The sequence below is a fragment of the Puntigrus tetrazona genome, chromosome 8, assembly GCF_018831695.1.
Source record: "Puntigrus tetrazona isolate hp1 chromosome 8, ASM1883169v1, whole genome shotgun sequence".
NCBI classification, from domain to species: Eukaryota; Metazoa; Chordata; class Actinopteri; order Cypriniformes; family Cyprinidae; genus Puntigrus; species Puntigrus tetrazona.
This window is the reverse complement of record NC_056706.1, coordinates 6,011,711-6,024,156: the sequence shown is the minus strand read 5'-3', so window position 1 is coordinate 6,024,156 and position 12,446 is coordinate 6,011,711. Positions and strand designations below refer to the sequence as shown.

General features: G+C 36.4%; 1 pseudogene; it reads left to right on the top strand.

Annotated features, from left to right (window-relative positions):
- The window catches only part of LOC122351069, an 89,775-nt pseudogene that overhangs the window by 37,215 nt on the left and 40,114 nt on the right, over positions 1 to 12,446 (top strand).

The window sequence follows — 12,446 nt, the reverse complement described above, 5'->3', positions numbered from 1 at the left end:
ATTACCTGGAGCCATATATATAGGCCCAATGGCTGATTACAAGGTTGTAGACACCTGTGATGCTAATTAGTGGACACACCTTGAATTAACATGTCCCTTTGGTCACATTATTTTCAGTGTTTTCTAGGGGTACCATCATTTTTGTCCATGCCTGTTTCGTGAGTTTATTATTTTAAATAATTCTGTTGAAGCATGGTTGAAAAACAATGTCTGACTTTCATTGGTTAACATTTATAGAATTTTTATTTATTATTACTTTTGTCAGATAACAGTTATTTCTGTGACCATTGTGACTTTTTCTTTCATTGACCAAAGGGTACTAAACAATTTTGTCCACGTCTGTATATATATATATATATATATATATATATATATATATATATATATTATAATACTAGTTTTCAGGTAGTGCATTTTTAATGTGAATATATATTTGATCTGGTTTGACTTGCTTCAAGAATAAACAAGTAAATGTAACTGAAAATCTGTATATGACTGTATATAACTGAATAATTGAAAAAATATGATATTGTATATGGGACATTTGAGATGAGATATTTAGATTTGTAGGTGTTTTAACTGGAAAGTGAAAGGAATCCTTTATATTTATTTATTCAGAAAAGGGACAGTTTTCCTGCTTCTTTATCAGTAATTCCAGCATACACATGCATTTTTGTGTTGTAATAATAATAATAATAATAATAATAATAATTAAACATTAAATCAAGATTTGGATTGAGAGGCAAAATAATATGTTAAGACTTATTTTGAGAGAGTATAATTTGAATTAAATAATTTATTTTAACCCACTGGCATAATGTTTGTTTTGAGCACAAGCCTTACAATAGCTAGTTATTCTTATTCTGAAACTGTGAGTTGTTAATTGCATGCATGAGGATCTTTAGTGTTACAGTGTGCATTTGGCATTATGGATGTCTTGGCGTAAGGGTCCTCTTGCAATATTTCATCTTAAATTAGATGTCTTCCAGGAATGTTTATCTTGTAACCTTGGTGCATTGGCACAGTAAGGGGGCGAGAAACATATCTCAGTTCTTCTGGTAATAACAGAACTGTTACTTGTCGAGGCATAAATTCAAGAAGTGGGGAATAGTGGTTTAACCCCTTAAGGGGCCCACTAAACATCTTTAACATTTAATGCATACATTAGAAACTTTTTTTATTTTTAAAAAGTGTATTTGCAAAAAACAGAGAATGTGTTAGTTGTATTTTTAGTTAGTTCTAATCAAAGTAATCTAATCAATATAACAACTATATTTTGAGATTAATTAGAATACACAATGAAAAACTCTTCAGATATTTTATTATATTATATTATATTTCAGATATAATTTTCTTAAATCGTATTTATTTTATTTTACTTATAATTATGTATTTATTTAATTGTTTATTGATTATTTTGTACATTTATTTTACAAATTTAACTGTAAAACCATTTGTACCCATGAAAAGTACAGTATCATTTGCAATTTGGCTTATGATTAAAAACATGAACTCTTTAAAAGTATAAAATACGGTCCACTTACAGGATATAAGTTCAATATTAATTGGTTGTCTACTGAATTGTTTGGCCTTAAAACACAAAAATATCTTCAAATGTCACACATCTTCATGATGTGTGCGTCTATAATGCCTAAGAATGCTGTCTTTGTAGACATCTCGCAAGGTTTTTAGGAACAGAGCCTCAGACTAGCCCTGGTGTGACTAACAGTCTAACACTGCCGTATGCGGGTCAGGGACGGGGCTTAGCCTTCTGCTGTCCTACAAAGTACGGACCAGGTTATACAAATCCAGACAGGGCCTTCAAATCTACGTTTTTCAGCCTCCAAATGTTTCACGCCATGTCTGGGACTGTCAGCACAATTAAAGCTGTCAGACACACACCACAGGCACGGACACAAGAGGGCAGAGAGAGGCCAAGCATAAAGATTACAGGAGAAGGGGAGAAGTGGGGAGATGAGAGGAGGTTGGGAATGCAGGCTCAGCAGCTAAGCATTACAGGAATTCACTACATGCACACAATAGACGTGAAGGAATCTGCAGACCTTCAGCCTTTTGACAGCTGACAGAGCTTATTACTGAGACATGATGCCAACATAACCGCATATGTTTGGTCAAGAATAGGGTGTTATCCTGTCATTACTCCGGGCTGCAGTGCCACACGATCCCACAGAAATCATTGTAATTTGCAGAGCAGTTCTAAAACGGTTCTGTAGAAAACAATCGCTCACTTGTCTTGAACAAAATACTTTGTTGAGAAATGCATTGGATTTAAATGCATCTTGGCGTATTGTTTAAATGCGAAAGACGCAGAGTTACTACAGAGCTTGAGCCGAGCTCCTCAGACTGCGTTTTCATTGATCCAGACGGAGGCTGCAGCCTCCAAACAACAGCATCATCAAACAGCGCTCTTCCTTCACTCTGACAGGCTCGATGAATAATTCCATTTGGAAGTTTGGCAAATGGCAAATTTCGTGTCAAAGATGGCCCGAAAATGAAAAAGAGCTAAAAAAAAAAAAATGTTTGATTACTCCCAAGGGGGAAAATCTTCTTTGAAGTTGTTTTATAAGATGTCTCAAAGCTGACCCACACCAAACTCTTTTATCTACTTCACCTTCCGTGTGCAGTGCATCTATGCTGACCGATACTTGACCATTTCAAGATTATTCGTAAACCGTCACCTGACCACAGGTCTGTTTGCACCAAGGACGATAACTATAAAGATAAACAAAAAACATTTAGTCCTAAAAATCATTGTCAATATTAGAGAAAAGCAGAGTAAACACTACAGCTATAATGATAAACAATATTGTTGGAATCACTTTCAGAATGATTTGTTCCAGCTGATAAATGCTAAAAACATTGGTTAATAATAAGGTGTCACAATACTTTACCGAATTATACTTTCTAGCCATTGTACTTATATCAAATAAAATGTGCTTATCATTTAACTAAGTAAGTTATGGAACAGCCTGTAAGTACTAACTTGAAATACTTTATTTGAAGTAGCTTATGCCTGCATAATATTCTGTCCTTTAATATAATTAGAAAGGTATTACATGTATTTAAAATGTGTACTAATACGTTTAATCAAACGGTCCAGCTAGATACACATGAAGTACACTTAAGTAAAATCTTGATACACTTTATTTTAATATTCTGTAATTCTAATGTAACAGTAGCAGCCTATTACTTCTACATAATTACAAACTAGTAAGTACAAACTGTTCCATATCTTAGTTACATGGTAAGTACATTTTGTTTTATGTAAGTACAATGGCTACTAAAAAATACTTACTCTGTATTGTAGACACCTTATAATAAAGTGTTACCAAACATCGAAACCCAATCAGAATCAATACCGCTATAATGAGCTTGAGAATGTAAAGCAGCAAACGTGTGTGCTCTTAGAATAAACAACCAATACTGTACACTAGTTTGGACGCTAATATAGTCATCTTGGGAACACTTTACTTTACGGTATGTGTACTTCCTTGGCACAAACATGGTAAATATCTTGTACCTACAGGCAAATAAGTGGTAACACAAGATACTTCCTTAAGCGTGTGTGCGTAGTAACAAATAAGATCATGGCTGTACGTATGGTAATAAGATTGTACATACGGACAAGTGTGGATAAGAACGGTCACTTATAAGTAATACCCATACCTGGTAACTAATTAGATATTTTACTGTATTTGCTAATGTATATACATGGTGAATATGTAGTACTTATAGACAAGTGGCTACAAACAGGCACATCTTTACAGTATCCTTGTATGGTAACTAAGAAGACAAAATACTATAAATAGTAACGGTATATACATGGTGAATGTGTACATCTACAGAAAAATGTATTATTATGTGGTAGCGCTTAGTAAGTCCTAACCTTACCTAATTAAAGAGGATTGTCATCAGTTGCTTGTGTTGGACTGTTAATGCTAAATTGCTCTCCACAACAGAGCTTCGAAAAATTGAAGGTCTGGTAATTCCTGTGTAATGTTTATGTAAAATGGTGCACTTTATTTTACAGTTTCTTTTCCATATACTTACTATATACATACTGATGTATGTACCTATTATTTAATGTACAGAATATATTTATGCGGTACTCAAGTTGAGAGGTATAAACAAGTACCACGTCTTTGGACTCTCTTTTGTTGTCGTTTTTGTCTTGTGCCATGTGCTCTGTGTGCCCTGCCTTCCGTTCCTGTTAATTGTATCATTGTCTTCAGCTGTCTTGTTAATTTAGTCAAATTACGTTTTATATTTAAGTCCTGTGTGTTTGAGTTCACGTTTGTCCGATCATCAAGGTTTTTACGTATGGTTTATGTTCTGCCTGTCTGCCTGCCTACCTGTGTATTATTATTTTGTCCGTTTGAAGAAGATTAAATCTGTTTAAGCTTAATTATTCTCGTCGAGTGCTCCTTCACGCCAATCCACACCGTGACACAAGGTACTTATTGAGTAATCGGTAGTAGATGGTACATAGTAAGTATATATGGAAATAGGACTGTAAAATAAAATGCATCATTTTATATGAAGCAATTGAAAACAGTCCTCTTTTCATTTGATAAGGTTTGGATATGCCAAATGTACTTTAAATACTAAGTACAATGTGTGTCTTGTTTGTTACCACATAATAACTAATTTTTTTCATAGGTTTTACACATTTACCATGCGTCTAATTTGTTAACATATACGGATAATTTCAGGACATGCTTTTTGTACCTACTTTTACTACATATTTACCATGCATATACATTGCTAAGTATACAGTAAAGTATCTAATTAGTTACCATGTACAGTCACTACTCGTAAGTAACCATTATTACCCCACACTTCTGTATTACAAACTAATTACCATGCATGTGACTGTTAAGTACACCTGTGTTTCTTTTTTTTGTTACTATGTACGTACACTTCAGGCAAGTACCTTGTTGTACTCATTTGTCTGTACAAGATATTTACCATGTATGTACCAGAGAAATACACATACTGTAAAATAAAGCGCTAACAGGCAAGCAGCAGAGCAAGAACAGAGACTACGCTACTGCTAACACATCCAAAATAGGCTGCTGTTAGCATATATAAAATACTGCTGTTGCACACATAACATATATGAAATGACCCAAATAGATAGCATAAATGAATCGCCTCATAGCAGATCTATAGAGGTCAAGAGCTTATTAACACGTCCTGTTAAATCAAACGAAAGAAAGCATTATTGTAGCCATTTGGAACATAGAAAATGATTGCAGAGATGCTATCGCATAATCGCTTCATGTTTGGTGTGAACACAATTCGAGATTGCAATTTGAGCAATTTGAGATTGTTTTACTTATGTAGGCCATGGGACTAAGTTTTGCCCAGATCCATTATGTTGCCATTTTTATAATTAATAAATGTCTATTAAACAATAAATGTTGGAATGAATGTATGTGTATCTATAAAATAAAATGTATTACTCAAAAATCGGAAGGTGTAGTACCCTCAGTAGGCTTAATGTTTCTATACTAGTATAGCTATACTGACTATATCTGTCCTTTCAGCAGAATTTCTTTGTGACTGTTTTTGTTAGCCCCTTTAATCGGTTGTTGTGCAACAAGGCTCTCTAAGTGGCTTATTAAGATCAATCAGCCATTCATTCATTTCATGCATGAGGCCTTGATTCACAATTCCAACCCATTAATTGCATCTACACGCCTGAGAAATGCATGTTTTTCCCCCTTCTCAGTGTTTCAAGCATCCCACTCAGACAGACTATGGATTTTCAGGAATAATTCAAGTCCTTTTAATCTTGTCCTAATCTGTAGAGCGTCTGAAAAGCACCAGCTCAGCTCTCCCCCTGTGAACTTGCAGTGCACCAGTATTTTTCCCCCCTTTTCCATGCCAGCCAACAGTTTCCATGGTAACAGCGGCTTTGAGGGGAGTATCACATCAGTGAAGCTCTTCAGCCCAGAGCTGCGAGCAGATGTGTGTGCCGCACCAATCGCGCAGCTATGCACGGCGCAACCAAACGCTACGGATGAGAGGAAAGAACAAATACAAGGGAAAAAGCCAAGCACCGGTTTTCACATGCATCTGCTCCAGTGGTTAATAAATCTCTGAGTGTAATCCAGTCCTTTCCTCTGACTTCCTGTCCAGGGCTTCCTGAGCCGCAGACTGAAGGGTTCCATCAAACGCACTAAAAGCCAGCCGAAGCTCGACCGCCACAGCAGCTTCAGGAACATCTTACCGGGCTTCAAGAGCGCGGAGAATGACAGGTAAGGTGGAACTGTTTAGGGTGCCGTCACAGTTTAGAGTCTCTAACAGCTTCCTGTTAGTTGCCTTATTATTTTTTAATTGCAAATTATATTGACAGCTGTCATCGCATCCTTTATGCCTTTAGCAGTACATCACTGCATGGTTGTAAAGTACATAATATTGTATATTTTGTGCCGTCAAGTTGAGATCAGGTCTCCCCTTGTTGGTTTTACCCAGTGCAATGCCTCGATTCGCAGCTTTCCGTATCTGCTACAACATTCATCACGAAACGTTCTCAGAACGTTTCATCTCTATTAGGATTGTTTAGAGTCACTTATTGCAGTGCTAAAATGTCTGAGTCATCTTTCTCCCCAATGAATAGGGATCACAGAGTGAGGAATGAATTGGATTACACACAGGATAAATGGTCTGGTCTCAGTCTAATTTGCGAGATGCTTGTGAAATATTCGGCTCCCTGCGTGTTGTTCAGGTTGTCAAGAAAAGAAATATCAGGCTCCGAGATGCTAGTTCCATATGTTGTTTGATGATGTGACTTCAATACAGTGACCTACACGCAGCCATTTGTTTCCCAGCACCAGGTCAGTGTGCGCTGCTTGTATTTGAGCTTGTAGGAATGCACACAAAAGCGAACAGAGAGTTTAGATAATATTGTGACTGCATTTGAGTCTGGGAGGACTGACCACTAACTTTGCCACTGTGGAAATCTATGCAATATCTGTCAACCTCGCTTCTTTACAAACCCACACTTTTTCTATTAAGTTAACCACAAATAGAGGCTTGCTGAGAACTCGGTGCTTCTCAGATTCTTTTTTCGTGTTTGCCTTGCTTTTGTTAACCCTAGTTTGGGATTTAAAACTATGTTCAGATTTAAAAGATACTAAAATCTGTTAGAATTTAAAGTCTGAGATCTTTTTGTGTACTCACTTTTTTCTAAATCTCATGGAATTCAATTCAGATGCATTGCTTTATACTCTTATCGTATGTCAACAATTGTCAATTTTTTTGTATTTTCGCATTAGGAAACTTTAGGGGAATCTTCTGTGAGAAATTTGATAGTTAAGCATCAATCTGAGATTTTCTACGAAAGAGCAATCTCTGTTCATCTTCGAGCTGACGGTTAGCGATTAGGAGTTTGAATTTGACTTCTATTAGTCCAACCATTATTTCCTGTCATCGCCCTGCTGTACCTTTCAACAACTGTGTCAAAATGGCAAACATTTCATTTATTATTTAGCCTACTCATCCTCATCTCATTCCAAGCCCTTATGGTGAACATACTGATTGCTCTTTACCCAAGTAATAAAAAGTAAATGAGGACTGGGCTTTGCAAGTGCCAAAAACTGACAGAAAAGAACCATAAAAGTGTTAGTAAAAAATCCATATGACTCATGCAGCTATATTACAAATCTTCCGAAACCATGCAATAACTCTATGAAATTTAAGCCACTCTTGGCGGATACTTTTCCACTGAAATCAAATGTGGTGCCATTAGTCATTAAACACTTGTTGTATTTTTATGGTGCATTTTATAGTTCCATTTACTTTTATTGTATTGAAAAGAATGGACTATTCTGCAAAAATGTGACTTTTAAAGAAGAAAGAATCTCTTACAGGTTTGAAATGACATGATGTTCATTTCACGGAATGTTCATTTCTGAGTGAACTATATCTATATTTATCTAAAATGCGCCTTGACTTTCTTTATTTTCCATTTGTGTGGGAAAGTGTTCTCTTCTACCCAAAAGAGAATCTCAAGAGCGCGTGCGTCTCTTGAATGGGAATTTGTTGAGTCACTCTACAGGACTGCGGATATCATGGCAACCACGCTAAAAATTTCTCAAAACGTGTGCTTCTGAGTTGCTGTGGTGTTAGCAGGCAAAAATGGCCTTGCTTGTCCAGAGATTTTATGCCTCATTAGAGGAGCATATTATCCTGGGAAGGAGAGCATCGGCTTCACGGCACCAAGGTGTGTGAGCTAGATGTGACACACACGTACTTGCTTTGCGGATGCTGTGGCAGCCTCTGTACCTGGCTGGGTTCTGCCCGTCACAGTAAGTTAAGGGTCATTTCCTCCAGACGTGCCTGTTCAGCCTGCCTGGACCTGACGGTTGCAAAGCCCGAGTCAGTGTTGCATAGTTCGGACAGGGTCTGTCACCTTTTCATAGCTTAATAATTAACGGAATAGGATTTTTATTTTTTTTTGTTTTTGGTTTTAGTTAGCTTTTTGGGCACAGATCATTATTATTGTTCAAAAGAAAAACATTTTAGTCTTAATCATTTTTAGTGAACAGTTTTCTTTTTCTTTCTTTTTTGGAGGATCTTTTTGATGTAAAATTGGTCTGCGGTCTGCACTAAAAACTGTAGAAATGAAAATTTGACTTATACATCATAGGAAAAAATACTTTTTCAATTTATTCAGTCATTTTAAATTGTGATAATATTTCACAATGTTTAAGTTTTTTTTTTATTGTATTGTTGATCAAATGCATGCAGCCTTGGGGAGCATAAGACCCTTCTTTCAAAAACATGAGAAAAATCCTGCCTCAGAATAGCATTATTTAACAGATCAGCACTTGATGTATATTCAGTTATCAGTCTGTGACATTTCTGACCGTTTTAATGAGGAATGTAATTATATATAATTTAATTATCACCTGCAAGTTCAACAGGAGAAATCAAACAGTCACTAAAAGACAAAACAAAAGACTTTAACATGACATTCAGCCTTAAGAAATCCATGTACATTGCAGCCTTTGAAAGTACATTGGGCTTTAACTATTGATTTTACCTCTTTCTCCCAACAACCATTATCTGAACAATAACGGCAGTGAGATCTCTTCATCCTCATGTAATTGAACGAGAAATAAAGGAGGTGGTGTCCTCTCGGCAGGGTGATGGATAGGGCTATTCAAAGCGTGTTTTCATTCGGCAAAGGCCATCTTCTTCACCTCTGGCTCGCACTTCTGTACATTTCTTAGCGTTATTACTGCATAATGCATTGTTTTAAATCCGAAGACGTGCTGCTTGGAACCAATTACTTAAACATCATGTTCTTGTGTTTTACTTTTTTGTTGTGTTGTTTGTTTATTTGTTTTTTCTCTCGTCTCTTGCATCATCCGTCGGACACAGCGTGGTTTCCAGGTCAGCCTCCCTTCATGCTGCCGGCTGTTTTGCTATGTCCCACTTAATTACAAGCCTGGGAGTCGTGTAATAGAGAGAATTCATGGCCTTACTGCGCTCCGCTAATACCAAGAGACATGCTCGCCCAGGGCATGCCAGTGTTGTAGTGTGCACCCTACGCCACATATTACTGTCTTCGTTTCTTTCTGTGTTTGTGTGTATGTGTGTTTGGGGGGTGGGAGGTCTTTGTCTTTTTTTTCCCTAGACGAACGACATAATCAGGAGCCGTTATGTTATTTTGTTTATTTAGTGACCTGTGAATTTCATCGCAGATCATTCGTCTCATGATTGCCAGCAATGTGTGAAATCTAAAATATGCCGTTGAGCATATATGCATACTGAGACGCTTGAAAAAGAATTGCTTGGAAAGCAAGTATTTTAGGCACCATATTTGTGTACAAACATCCGCTAAACATCTTTAAAATGATTCAAGATCAGAAGTGTGACAAAAACATCTGTAGAAAGCTATTCTGACACCCATCAGGAAAATTATAGCAATGCGTCAAGATGAAAACACTCTAAAAATTGCACATTCCAGATAAAACAGACTTTGAATGGATGTCTTAAAGATGTGTTTGAGCAGTATATTGAGTCTGCAGAAAGCTAACCTAGCAGTCGTCTGTTCCAATAGGGGCTGGTTGTCATACTTTTTACTGCAGTGAACATTTCTGAAAAATAAATACATTCTTTATTTTCATAAACTGGAAAATCGTGGCTACAATTAATATATTGTGCATTTCTTACGTTGTTGATCAGAAAAGATGATGCTTTTTTTCCAAAAATAAAATGAGTATATCGACAAGAAATAGAATAGAGAACGGTAGTGTCAGAGGATCAAGTTTTTTGTAATAAAAAGGAAAATAGATATAGAATAGATTGATAGTGTTAAAGTGTCAAGTTTTTAAATAAAAAGAAAACGAGTAGATAGAACAGAAATAGAAGAGAGAGTGTTAGTGTTAGGGGGTCAAGTTTTAAAAAAAGGAAACAAGTAGATAAAATAGAAATAGAATAGAGAGTGTTAGTGTTAGAGGGTATTTTTAAAAAAAGAAAATAAGTAAATAATTTAGAAATAGAATGGTAGTGTTAGAGAGGGTTGTTTTTTATATATAATAAATAAAAGAAAACAAGTAGACATTTCATAATTGAATAAAATGACAACATTTATTGTAAAAACAGAATAATATTAGCATTTTGCTTTTGGAGAATTGTGACACATTCACATTGGTCTTTGTAAAGGAAACTTGTGCACCTCTTAATAAAAAAAAAAAAAAAAAAACAACTCTTAAATAATAGATGCTGAGTTGTCACTATTGACTGATATTGATTAAAGGCACAGGAAAGCACTGTCCTCCTGTACAGTGCATGGCGTCCCCAGGAGATAGGGTGGGGTGCAGTGAGCGGGTGCATGGATGGTGCTTGGGTTTGGTTTGAAGACATGTGTGATGAGAAGGCTGTGGCGGTCTGCCCATAATGGATTAGCCTCATTAAATTCAAACCTGAATTCCTCACAAAGAGACACCCACGGCAGAGCGGCAAGTCCTCGCTTCCTTCAGTCCGTCTATGCCTCTGGTTTTGTCTCCATCTCACCCTGTCTTCCCCCACGGTACTCCATCTATCTGACAGGCTTTCTGTCCCCCCCACCTATTTTTTATTTTTATTACTTTATGCAGTCTCTAACCCACTAAAACCGACACCATATTTCTGCCTTTGACCCTCTGGCAACCTCAAATATCGGCTATGAATATGACTGTCATGTACATTCAGAGCATTTCTATGATTGGCCAAGGACTTCCCTGGTTATTGATGGATATGTTTTTTTTTTCTTTTCATGAAACAACATTTTATCTCTCAAGGTCTGCATTTAATGGCAAACTGAGCAAGCTTTGCGGTTTATTTACCACCGTAATCCTATGGAAATTGATGCTTAGCGCTCCATGTAGCTTTTATGTGGTCATAAAGCCTGTTACATATTCTGCGGTTTCCAAGGACTGTGCATGTTCTGTTAATGGTGATCTTACTGCATCTCTTTCTCAAGATTTGTTGCGATCACGTCCACAATCGAGCTTCCATTTTCTTTCTCTTAACCAGCGTTTAGTGCTATTGCATCCAGTTCTGCCTTTCCCATAAAACATTACATTGTTTTAATAATAGATCAGCAGGTTTCAACGGTTAAGGTCAATATTGGTGACCTATTTTCAGCTTTAGCAATTATCAGTACATTTGAAGTTCATAAACTACATTTTTAGTTTTTTTAGTTTAGTGTTTTATTATAAAGTGATTTAAAATAGATGTGTACATTTATCCATGTCAGTCTTTTATCACACCAAAGCTTTGATAACACGCATTAGCATTAATACGGCGTTACATAAAGCTTTCTTTTTGACTCAGCGGTTCTATGACACTCTTTTTTTGGCCACATTTCCCTCCTTGTCTTCATTTCACTCTCATTTTGAATGCTCGACATGGTGCATTATAGATCGGGCCTGTGGATGATGTATAGTAATGAAATTCTTGTAAGCAGGGCTGTGTTTGACATCTTCACAGACAAGGACAGTGACCTCTCTATCCCACAGATCTTTATTCGGAGGAATCACTGAATCCCATTGTTATGATGTGAAGTAATGCTTGAGCCAAAGGACAGAATAACCTTCTTGATAAAAACAACTTCCAGCTGAATGACTTCTGAATTTTAAATTCAAGACGGTAAAATAGAAATGCTCAGGTGTTGTTAAAGCAGTGTTACGGAGTCCATTCGAATATCACTGACATGCTGTTAATTATCTTAGGAGGACACCAGGACAAACATTAAAATATGTGTGTTAAAATATTAAAATATTGTGTGGCAAAGAATGAATTTGCATTTTCGTTCAGACCAACATAAAAAGAACACAAGCATGTGGACAATATGCTAATGTTTTTTGGGCTGATGCCAATATGAAACGGCTTTGGATTCATTTTAAGAACGTTTCAATGATTCAGAG